The following is a 12,837-nucleotide window of genomic DNA, read 5'->3' on the forward strand; positions in this document are numbered from 1 at the left end:
AGTCAATGCTAAAAAGGAATGTGAGATAACATGGAGAGAAATGATAATGAAATGTATACTTTTCTTGTATTTCTGCAAAACTTTTGCTAAGCGAATGAATACTGCAAAGAAAGACATGGTGAGGTAGACAAGTAGTGAGAACATAAGAACGTATGTTCTAATATAATTTCTACTGCTCAATAAAGGACTTTAGTTCCTTTGTAAGATGGCATCTTGTGTGTGTGTGTTTGTGTGTATAAATTCTTCCAAATTGGTTTGAGTCTAAGATTTTAGAGAAATGTGTAAGTTTTGTAAGAGAAGTATTTTCTTTAAGCATTTTAAGGGTTTCAGAAATACCAACAATTCATTTATGAAGAATATGTCATTTAGACACCATTTTTAGCCCTTCATCTCTCAAAGCCAATGGGAAGTAGCCAATTTATTAGCTCATATCCAGTTAACAGTTTTTCAGAGTAAATCACTGCATTTGTCTAAGGAATTTACCATGATTCACAGTAGCCATTATTTATACTGAACCTCTTCTTGCTAGTGCATGTTACTGTTATTTCATGGCCTTCTTAAAGTGAAGGTAACATTTACTAAGGTGTAAAACACTCAGAGTTGAGAAAAATGCCATAAAATCATCCAATGTTTTTTAGGGAGGCAAGACTTTAGTCTTGTATTTATTAGAAAAAAAGAATGGGCCATGAAACACTAGGACGTATGTCCTAGCATTGTATATGGGAACTAAAATTGTGATTCAGAGGAGAGTATGCAATCCAATAAACTATATTTTCTTTAGCAGCTCCCTTTGCTGGAGTGCACTAGTTTCTTTCCTGCTCAACCTGTGAAATTAATGGAACAGTTTTCAGAACCAAGTTGCTGAATATCTTTTCCACTTTATTGTTCTGTGTGGTTGACAAATGCATGATGCATATTCTCAAAATCACCTTTCTGTGCCAGTATTAGAGTACTCTAAAATGGAAAGAAGAATATTTAACTATTTGTATACAAAAATCCCATGAACTACTATAGTTTTTGTAGTGACAGAAGTATACCAGGAAAAAAAAAAAGGTGTAACTACCTTGCTATATCTTATTTCCTGTTTTCTAGACCAGCCTTAAAACATTTAGGTATAAAGTTTAATGACAACATCAGCAACTTTTTAAATTTAGAAGTCATTTAAAATATTTTTGGTACTTTTTGTTTAAAATAAGCACTCACTCTTTTTTTTTTTTTTTCAACGTTTATTTATTTTGGGGACAGAGAGAGACAGAGCATGAACGGGAGAGGGGCAGAGAGAGAGGGAGACACAGAATCGGAAACAGGCTCCAGGCTCTGAGCCATCAGCCCAGAGCCTGACGCGGGGCTCGAACTCACGGAAGGCGAGATCGTGACCTGGCCGAAGTCGGACGCCCAACTGACTGTGCCACCCAGGCGCCCCAAGCACTCACTCTTTATTTGATACAACCATTCCTTATTTTTCTCTGAAATGCCTAGTTGAGAATTGTTACTTTAAACCAAAAGATCTTGTATTTAGGGACGATTCTACATGTTCACATTGAGTAGATATTCCACTCTAATTTACAAAATCGGTAATTTTTATATTTTTTTCTGTGCAGCAATTCTCAACTAAGGGCAATTTTGCTGCACCCCTCCATCTTCACATTTGGCAATGTTTGGAGACACTGTCACAACTTGGGGGGTGGCATCTAGTGAGCAGAGACTAGAAACGTTGCTGAACATCCTGCACTGCAGAGACATTCTTCAACAATTATCTGAGACAAAATGTCAACAGTGCCAGGATTAAGAAACCGTGGAGTAGAGCAAAATTAAGACCAATTGGACTTTCCATATCTATAGTGAGCTTGTATTTTTGAAATTAGATGGACTCTTCATCCCCTTCCACTGTAGAACTCCTGAATTAAAAATGTAAAATCTATATCAATTGGGAGAGGAAGAAAGAAATTATAAAGATAAAACAAGTGAAGCAGATTAATTGAAGCTAATATGCAATGAAAAGGATGCAGAAAAGCAAATATAGACGCTAAAAAAAACTAATAATATGGACAAATTTCCGGTAAGATTGATCAAGACATAAAGGATAAATGTACAAATAAATTATGTTAGGAAAGGAAAAGAGGACATGACCGTATCTGTGGATGTAGAGAGTAAAAGCCAATGTAGTTTATATGGTTACAAATCCAAATTTCATAACCAGATTGAGTATGTTTATTTTTATTTATTTTTTTTTTATTTATTTTTGGGACAGAGATAGACAGAGCATGAACGGGGGAGGGGCAGAGAGAGAGGGAGACACAGAATCGGAAACAGGCTCCAGGCTCCGAACCATCAGCCCAGAGCCTGACGCGGGGCTCGAACTCACAGACCGCGAGATCGTGACCTGGCTGAAGTCGGACGCTTAACCGACTGCGCCACCCAGGCGCCCCTTGAGTATGTTTATTTACAAGCTCCACAACTTATTCATGTGTGATCATAGTCAAGTTAACTAATTTTTTCAGTTTCATTGCCAGTAGCAAGAAGGGACAATAATAAGATTTATCTCAATGAATGGCATCTGGATTAAACAGGAAATATATGGTAAACAACAACACAGTATTTAGTAAATGTTGTATAAGCATTGTATTATTTTATTACGTATAATCTGAGATGATGATGATGATTAGAATAGCTTTGTGAAAATAAAATGTAAAATAAAATCATTAAATTTCTAGAAAAAATATAATTTATCAAAACTCACTTAAGAAGAAATAGAAAACCTGTGTAATCCAATAACCGCTGATTACAATCATCAATAGTAAAAACATTCCCATAAAAAAACACACAAATCCAGATGAATTCACCAATAAAATCTACCAAATAATCAATAATCAAATACAATTATTTTCACACCAAATATTACAGATTAAAGAAATCATGGAAACACCCCTTAATCTTTTTATAAATTTAGCCTAACCCTGATACTACAAGGGTTACAAACAAGAAAAATTAGAGACTATAGTCACTTGGAAATGAAACAAATTCCAAATGAAAATCCAGAGTCAAGCATTGTATAAAAAATACAATACACCATAACAAGGTGGAGTTACCCTAGGAATACAAATGTAGTTTAACAACAGAAAAGTTTCCTAACATAATGCACCATGACAACAGTTTAAAATAAGAAAAATCTCATTTTCTCAATGAAGATCAGTGGTTTGATAAAACTGAACATCTATGATTAAACAGTTTTTTTTGTTTTTTGTTTTTTGGACTTTTTTTTTTTTTTTTTTTTGAGAGAGAGAAAGAGAGTGGGGAAGGGACAGAGCAGGAGAGAGGGAGAGAATCTTAAGCAGGCTTCACACCCAGTATGAGCCCAACATGGGGCTTTATCCAGGGCTCAATCTCATGATCATGAGATCATGACCTGAGCCAAAATCAAGTCAAATGCTTGAGTGAGCCACCTAGGCACCCCAAACATCTATTATTAAAAAAAGAAACTTAGCAACAAGCAACACAAGGAAATGTCCTGACCCTCAGACATAGGATCTACAAAAGAAAATCTGTAACAAGCAGAAAGATCAATTACAAAGATGGAATATTTTCCTCTTAATAGGGCAACAAGACAAGTATGACTGCCATTGGCCCTTCAATTCAGTATTTTAATAAATGTCTAAGTTTAAGAAGGCAAAAAAAAAAAAGATTTAAAAACTGTACAGGCAAAAACAAAACTGTCTATATTAAAAACTCAAAGAATATCAATTAAAAAGCTATATACAAAGCAATATACAAAAAGCCATCTTAATGAAGAAACCACAAGGGATTATAAAATATTAAAATACTATTGATAATGACACCAAAAAGAATAGAATACTTAAGAAAAAATCTAATAAAATACGGAAGCCTTTACAAAAAAGGTCTATTTATTTATTTTGAGAGAGATAGCATTCACGCACATGATCAGGGAGGGGGCAGAGAGAGAGAGAGAGAGAGAGAGAGAGAATCTTAAGGATCCCCCATGCTGTGAGCACAGAGCCTGAAGAGGGCTCAAATCTCATGATTGACCTTGAGATCATGACCTGAGCCGAAATCAAGAATTGGACACTTAACCAACTGAGCCACCCAGGTGCTCCTGGAAACCTTTTGGAAAAAGTCATAAAAGCTTATTGAAAGTCATGACATCTAAGTGAATGAGTAGAGATTCCATGTTCTTAAACTGTCAGTCACAGTGTTGCAATTATCAGGTCCTTCCTAAGTTACAGCATAAGTGCAATAAGTATAACAACCTCAGTAGGTTTATTTAATTATTTCTATATTTGTTTATAGAATTGGCAAGTCAAGTCCTTCATGGAAAAATAGAGGAAGAATAATAGACAAGGTGCTGCTGGAGAATAAGTTTGTGTGGGATGGAAGCTGCCTTAGTGAATATCAAAAATTTTTATAAAGCTCCAGTAACAAAGGAATAGAATATTGGTGCCTGGAAAAACAAATATATAAAGAGAATTAGATAGGAAACTTACTACATGATAAATACTAGGACTGGCATTGTAAAATACTGGAGAAAGGAAGACATTTAAATAATGATGGAAGAGTTGATTAGCCATACATAGCCTTTATTTTTATGAAAAAATGGACTGTACTCAACACCTTATACATAGATCAATGCCAGATGAAAAACTAAGCCACATAACTTAAAAAAACAAAAACAAAAACAACAGAGGAAAATATTTTTGTGATCTTGAGAAGAGAGGACTTTTTAAAAAATTTTTTTTACGTTTATTTATTTTTGAGACAGAGAGAGACAGAGCATGAACAGGGGAGGGTCAGAGAGAGAGGGAGACACAGAATCTGAAACAGGCTCCAGGCTCTGAGCTGTCAGCACAGAGCCGAATGCGGGGCTCGAACTCACAGACTGCGAGATCATGACCTGAGCTGAAGTCGGTCGCCCAACCGACTGAGCCTCCCAGGCGCCATGAGAATAGAGGACTTTTTAAACAAGACACAAAAAATAATAAACCATAAAAGAATGATAAATTCAACTTTATGAAATTTAAGAACTTCTCTTCAGTAAAAGATACCTAAAGAGAGCAGTGGTGGTGGTCAGAGGAGGGGGCTGATCTACAAATCACAAATTGAGAGAAGATATTTGCAACACTCAAATCCAATCAGGATTAGTATCTTGCAAACTTAAAGAATGTTGTAAATCGATTAGAATATCAAATATAAACAATCAGAAAAAGAAGCAAAATAAATGATTGAGGGTTTTACAGGAAAGAAAATATGAGTAGCTCATGAACAGTTGAGCACATGCTCATTCATTAATGTCAGGACACTGAGGATGAAAATGGAGAGAGAAATTGCCTGAGAGTCGATTTTTTGTTTTGCTTGTTTGTTTGATCACAAATTCTGCCACAGAAGAAATCAACCCAGACAGGTATGAACTTGGGACTGGAGGCCCTTAAGTACTATTTCAGGAGAAATGAGAAATTAAGGAAGAATGAAGGAAAGCAATCCTGAGTCATTGAAATAGCAAAAAGGGAAAAGAAGAGTTCATGTGGCCACAAGACCCCACCCCCCCAATCTGAGTATCAATTACAAAGTGACTATAAATAAAAGTTTAATTTTGTAAGTTGAGGAGTTACAAAACTGTTATATGCATGATTTTTTCATTAATACTTGTAGTCTTTTAAAAATTACACTATTTCTTTGTATTCTCTAAATGCTGATATTCTTTTAGCTGACCAGTTTTTTTTTTTTTTAACAATTATTTATTTTGCAGAGAGAGAGAGAGAGAGAGCACAAGTGGGGAAGGGGCAGAGAGAGAGATACATAGAATCTGAAGCAGGCTCCAAGCTCCGAGCTGTCAGAGCCGAGCCCCACATGGGGTTTGAACCCATAAACCATGAGATCATGAGCTGAGTCACATTGGGACACTAAACCAACTGAGTCCCCTAGCTGACCAGTTTTAACTTCTTACTCAATAGCCTCCATGAAACTATCCCTGATAATGAACTCTACAGGCTTAACTATCTTTCTTAGCTATTATACTACACATCCCGCCAACTTACTAAAACTCCACATACTTCTCAAGATCACATGTTGGATTTCTGCTTAAATACCTCATACCCAAAATATTTTTGATATCTCTTTCCATTACTCCATTTTATTCATTTACTCAACCAATATTTTTAAAAATTTTTTTAAAAAAATTTTTTATTTTTTTTTTTTAATTTTTTTTTCAACATTTTTTATTTATTTTTGGGACAGAGAGAGACAGAGCATGAACGGGGGAGGGGCAGAGAGAGAGGGAGACACAGAATCGGAAACAGGCTCCAGGCTCCGAGCCATCAGCCCAGAGCCTGACGCGGGGCTCGAACTCACGGACCGCGAGATCGTGACCTGGCTGAAGTCGGACACTTAACCGACTGCGCCACCCAGGCGCCCCTAAAAAAAATTTTTAATGTTTATTTTATTTTATTTTGTTTTATTTTGAGAGAGAGAGAGACAGAGTGTGTGTGGGAGGGGTAGAGAGAGAGGGAGACAGAATCTGAAGTAGGCTCCAGGCTCTGAGCTGTCAGCGCAGAGCCTGATATGGGCATGAGCTCACAGACTGTGAGATCATGACCTGAGCCAAAGGGACTCCCAACTAACTGAGACACCCAGGCACCCCACAATCAATATTTATAGATTTCCCAAGATGTATTCTAGGATAAAGAAAACACAGTCCAATAAGACTACTTCCCCACCCTCATGGAGCTTACAACATAGCTGGCAAGACAAAGAATTACATCAGTGATAATGGCAGAATTATTTGATAAGCAAAAGAATAAAGCTACCTGAGGGTTCTGTATGGGTACAGGCTCCTAAACTAAATTGAGGAGTAAACCCTGTGCTCATGATGAGATTTAAAGTCTGAACAGACCGATGAATTGGTTACAAGTGGCAGAAACTCAAAGCAAACCTGGTTAAGAAGTGGACCATGTTGGCTTGCACGAATGATAAATCCAAGGGTAAAACTCACTCTCATCTAAATAATATATCAAGAACCTGTCCTTTCCCGTACATTTGTCTTCTTTCCCTTAGTTTTCCCTTTTTTTCTTTTCTTCTTTCTTTTTCTTTCTTTCTTTCTTTCTTTCTTTCTTTCTTTCTTTCTTTCTTTCTTTCTTTCTATTGGCTTAATTTTTAGGCCAGCTCTTTCCTGTGGAATAAGAGGGACACCAGCAGCTCAGCCCCCCATTCTAGCTGATCACCAACCTCAGAGAGAAGACTGTTTTCTCTGATCCATTGAACAAAATCCCTGGGCTTGATGCTTGTTGATAAGAATTCAATGAATATCCATTTCTCACCCACTCACCAGGGGAAAGGGATATAAAGCTTGGAGCACACACTCACACTTAGCATTTGAGTGGGGCATATTTGGAGGACTAGATTAACCACAGCAAGCCACATGGATGAAAAGAGGGAGGCATTTTTCCCAAAGGAAAATGCAAGTTTCTTTTTAAACAGGAATGGATGCTGGACAGGGTAAAAACAAAAAAGGAAAGCAGATTACTGTGGAGGAAGATGGGAAGAACATTCTAGGCAAATAAATCAGCATACAAAAATCATGGAAATATGAAATTGTGTAATTTGGGGGAACAATAGTAGTTGAAAGTGTTTCCAGAAAAGATTATGAATTGGTGGCAGAGGGTAGGAGGACTGTTTAGTAGAAGCACCTCCTTTCTCAGTACACATTGGAGTACTTATCTTAACTTCCTCACTATAGATTTCATTGTAGAAAAAAAGCATAAAGGAAAGTATTTTAGTTACTTAAAGATAGTCTGCAAATGTTTTCCTTCTCTGTTTGGCTTTTGGAAAAACATTATATGTTACTGCCTGCATCTGTTATTTGTAAACATAGCATACCACATACATATTCACAGACTAATGCCTTCATTATCTTCAATCCCTTTCTTAGTATTTTTCTTGTTTAGTTTTTCTTTGCCTTGTAATTCAGTCATGTCTCATACATTTCTGTCTTGGATCTTGAACCTTAAGAGGACAAGATAAATGTCTTTTTCAAATTTTTTGTGTGTCTTTTTGCAGAAGCTAGTAATTTCCTTGGCCATAATCTGTTCTCAATAAATTTTGTTTGAATTGGTTTACATGGAATTATATCCTTCAAAAATTTTATGAACTAAATTGTCATTATGAGGCTGATGTTATATTAGCCCAACTTCCACATTATAGTAATAATATATCTCTGTTTTTCCTTCTTTTTCTTATCTGTATATAACTGTCTACTTAATTTTTAAAATACTTTAAGAAAACTTGAGATCACACAATATTGGACTAAAGAGAAGGATGACTGACGAAAATAATGATAGATTAGAAAACACAAAGAAACGGAAAAACAGTCCATGCTCATGGATTGGAAGAACAAATATTGTTAAAATGTCTATACTACCCAAAGCAATCTACAGATTTAATGCACTTTCTATCAAAATACTAACAGCATTTTGCACAGAACTAAAACAAGCAATCCTAAATTTTGTATGGAATCACAAAAGACCCCGAATAGTCAAAGCAATCTTGAAAAAGAACAAACGAACCTGGAAGTATTACAATTCCAGACTACAAGTTATATTACAAAGCTGTAAATAAATAATCAAAACAGTATGGTACTGTCACAAAAATAGACACATAGATCAATGGAACAGAATAAAAAGCTCAGAAATAAACTCACAATTACATGGTCAATTAATCTTTGGCAAAGGAAGCAAGATATGCAATGGGAAAAAGACAGTCTCTTCAATAAATGGTGTTGGGCAACTGGACCACTGGACCACTTTCTTACACCATACACAAAAATAAAATCAAAATGGATTAAGGACCTAAATGTGAGAACTGAGACCAAAAATTCCTAGAAGAGAGCACAGGCAGTAATTTCTTTGATATCTGCCACACAGCATCTTTTTAGATATGTCTCTTGTGGGACAGACATAGGGAAACAAAAGCAAACATAAACTATTGAGACTATATAAAAAAGCTTCTGCATAGCAAAGGAAACAACAAACAAAGCTAAAAGACAACTTACTGAATGGGAGAGATATTTGCAGATGACATATCCTATATATATATATATATATATATATATATTCAAATATATTCAAATATATATATTCAAATATATATAAATATATATATATTCAAAATATATCTGTATATAAAATATCCAAAATATATAAATAACTGATAAAACTCAAAACGAAAAAAATAACAATCTAATTAAAAAGGGCAGAAGACATGAATGGACATTTCTCAAAGACATCCAGATAGCCAATAGAAACATGAAAGGGTGCTCAACTCATCATCAGGGAAATACAAATAAAAGCTACAATAAAATATCACCTCACACCTGTCAGAGTGGCTAAATTAAAAATCACAAGAAACAACAAGTATTGGCAAGGATGTGAAGAAATAGGAACCCTCAGGCACTGTTGGTGGGAATGCAAACTGGTGCACCTACTGTGGAAGATAGTATGGAGATTCTTCAAAAAATTAAAAATAGAATTACCTTACAATCTGGTAATTTTCTACTGGATATTTACTCAAAGAAGACAAACATACTAATTCAAAGGGATACATTTACCTCTATGTTTATTACAGCATTATGTATAATAGCCAAATTATGGAAGCAACTTAAGTGTCCATGATAAATGAATAAAGAAGATATGACATATACATATCAAATATATATATATATATATATATATATATATAAAATTGTATGTGTATATATTTGTGTGTATATGTTATATATAATATTATATAGACATATAGTGGAATATTAGGGGCCTCTGGGTGGCTCAGATGGTTAAATGTCTGACTTCAGCTCAAATCATGATCTCATGGTTCGTTGGTTTGAGCCTCGCATCAGGCTCTGTGCTGACAGTTCAGAGCCTGGAACCCACTTCACATTCTGTGTCTCCCTCTCTCTCTGCCCTTCCCCCACTAACACTCTGTGTCTCTCTTTCTCAAAAATAAAATTTAGAAAACATTAAAAAATAATGGAATATTATTCAGACATAAAAAAGAATGAAATCTTGCCATTTGCAACAATATGAATGGATCTAAAGAGTACAATGCTAAGTAAAATAAGCCTATCAGAGAAAGACAAATACCATGATTTTGTTCATATGCGCAATTTAAGAAAAAAACAAACAAAAGAAACAGAGAGAGGGGGACAAACCAAAAAACAGACTCTTAACTATAGAGGACAAACTGGTGGTTGCCAGAGGGGAGGTGGGTAGGGCCATGAATTAAAATAGGTGATGGGGATTAAGGAGTGCACTTCTCTTGATGAGCACTGAGTAATGTATAGAACTGTTGAATCACTATATGGTACACCTGAAATGAATATAACAGTGTATGTTAATTACTCTGGAATTAAATTTAAAAAACAGGTCAATAGAGTAAGAAAGAGAGAAAAAGAAATGGCAGAAAACACTTCCACAAATTTGTAGCCACAGGAGAAATTGGAAAATAAAACTTTAGGGGAGTGCCTGGGTGGCTCAGTCAGTTAAGCATCTGACTCTTGATTTCAACTCAGGTCTCAACCTCACGGTTCATGAGTTTGAGCCCCGCATTGGGCTCTATGCAGAGTGTAGAGCCTTCTTGAGATTCTCTCTCTGCCGCTCTCTTTCTCTCTCTGCCCCTCCCCCTTCTCAAAAAAATATATAAATAAACATTAAAAAAAATAAAACTTTAGGAAAAAGAAACCGCAATATGGAATAAATGTTGATGAATGAAAAATAGAATTCTGATAGCATCATCCTACCTACTTATGACTCATATTCTAAAGGTTACAAAACGTATACATTTTTATCATAATGACAAACATGTAGGTAAAAGTACGTAATTTGAAATTCAGGAATTAACTCATTTAAATTCAGAACAGCTGAGGTTTTTCTCATTGTAATAACAAAATGTTGATTTTATTTTCTTTATATAATTTTATTTAGGGGCACCTGGGTAGCTCAGTCAGTTAAGCCTCTGACCTCGGCTCGGGTCATGATCTCATGGTTCGTGGGTTCAAGCTCCGCGTCGGGCTCTGTGCTGACAGCTCAGAGCCTGGAGTTGCTTCAGATTCTGTGTCTCCCTCTCTCTGCCCCTCCTCCGCTCACACTCTGTCTCACTCTCCTTCAAAAATAAATAAATATCTTAAAAAATTTTAAATGTGAACATATTTCCTTGCTTTCATAAATGTGTACCACGGGGTCTCATTTTACATTGGACCTGTTTTTAGGGTAAATTTTTATAAGGCAAAAATGAATACAATCGAAATTATTCTTGAAAGCCCATTAAATTGAAGATAAAGTACAGTATACACGGCCAAATACAAATTCCTACAGGAGAGTAATTTATTATCCCTTTATAATGTCAGTCAATTTGAAGTGGCTTTTGGGTACTTGGGCAACATTTAAGGTTCATGTTATACAAAACAAAACAAAAACAAAAACAAAACAAAACCTCAAAAGCATATCATGATACACTCATACTGGAAGAGACACAGGACAGATATAAGTGACTGAGGGAAGGGCAAGTGTGTCTGTTTTGCATAGCCTTTATTCTTGGATATAGGCTTATTTAATACTATATATCTTTATCCCTCTCCCAAAACTAGTGACATTCATGTAAGGGCATACATCACAAAAAACCAAATATAACAAAATATTATTTAATACTTGATGATCCAGACAAAATCATGGTTTTAAGGACAAACGAATATTTTGTAATTTGGGACTCCTGTAATTTGACCCTCTCTCTCTTCTGTCAAAATCTCTCTTTGGTGACCTCATACAATTTTTCCCTCCTGATGTTAATTGGTTCTAACTTTATCCTTCCAGGGTCATGAAAAAGAAGTGGGGAAGTCATGCCTGATTCTATTTTTCCCTCATGCCACAGATCCAATTTGTCAAGAAATCCCAAAGGCTCAACTTTCTAAATATCCAGAATCCAACTACTCTTCACTGTCTTTATAGTTACCAGTCTGGTTTAATCAATTAGTATACTGACTTTGATTAATTAATTAATTTAGTTGTTTATCTAACAATTATTATTTAATTTTTTTATCTTCTGGTATTAAGCTATTGGTTGATGTTTAGTATGGATAATAATGAGGGGCAGCTTCTTTACTCTTTTTGTTTCTTGCAACTGATATCACAAAGCTTATTATGATTGAATATAAAATATCAATCAATGAACTCTGAAGGGAAACATAGGAGGGTCTCACATGTATAAAAATGATTTTATATTCAGATGCATTTGTGAATTTCTTTTGGATTCTTGGCAGAAATTTTTGCTTTCTGTTGTTTGTTTATGTTCAGCTGATCAGTGTTCTCAGATTAGTTGTATTGATCAAAGGAAACTGATCCTTAAATTTTGGTCTTTTCTCAAATTATTCATGGTTCAGCAACTTGGAAAACATTTTCACTGCAGTTCTCATCTTTTTCACTTTATGAATTGTCCCTCAGTAAAACACCATTCCATGTCCTAAGCATGTTTTATACTCTCAACTTTTCCTTTAGTTTCTTGAGTTTGCTTTTTTAGGCGATTTCAGGTATTTGAAAGGTATCTAAGTTTATATTAAGTGGCACAATACCTTTAAAATTTTTTTTTTCAACGTTTATTTATTTTTGGGACAGAGAGAGACAGAGAGCATGAACGGGCGAGGGGCAGAGAGAGAGGGAGACACAGAATCGGAAACAGGCTCCAGGCTCTGAGCCATCAGCCCAGAGCCCGACGCGGGGCTCGAACTCCCGGACCGCGAGATCGTGACCTGGCTGAAGTCGGACGCTTAAACCGACTGCGCCACCC

General features: G+C 35.6%; 1 long non-coding RNA gene across 1 annotated transcript in view; it reads left to right on the forward strand.

Annotated features, from left to right (window-relative positions):
* The window catches only part of LOC121030947 (uncharacterized), a 207,033-nt gene extending 194,417 nt beyond the window's left edge, over window positions 1-12,616 (forward strand). The window contains exon 3 of the long non-coding RNA XR_005790472.1: window positions 11,868-12,616. This is a non-coding gene — a long non-coding RNA (uncharacterized LOC121030947). The remainder of the gene's footprint in view (window positions 1-11,867) is intronic.
* The last annotated feature ends 221 nt before the right edge of the window (window positions 12,617-12,837 follow it).

This window comes from Herpailurus yagouaroundi, unplaced genomic scaffold, assembly GCF_014898765.1.
Source record: "Herpailurus yagouaroundi ecotype Mexico unplaced genomic scaffold, PumYag 28, whole genome shotgun sequence".
In the NCBI taxonomy this organism is placed as follows: Eukaryota; Metazoa; Chordata; class Mammalia; order Carnivora; family Felidae; genus Herpailurus; species Herpailurus yagouaroundi.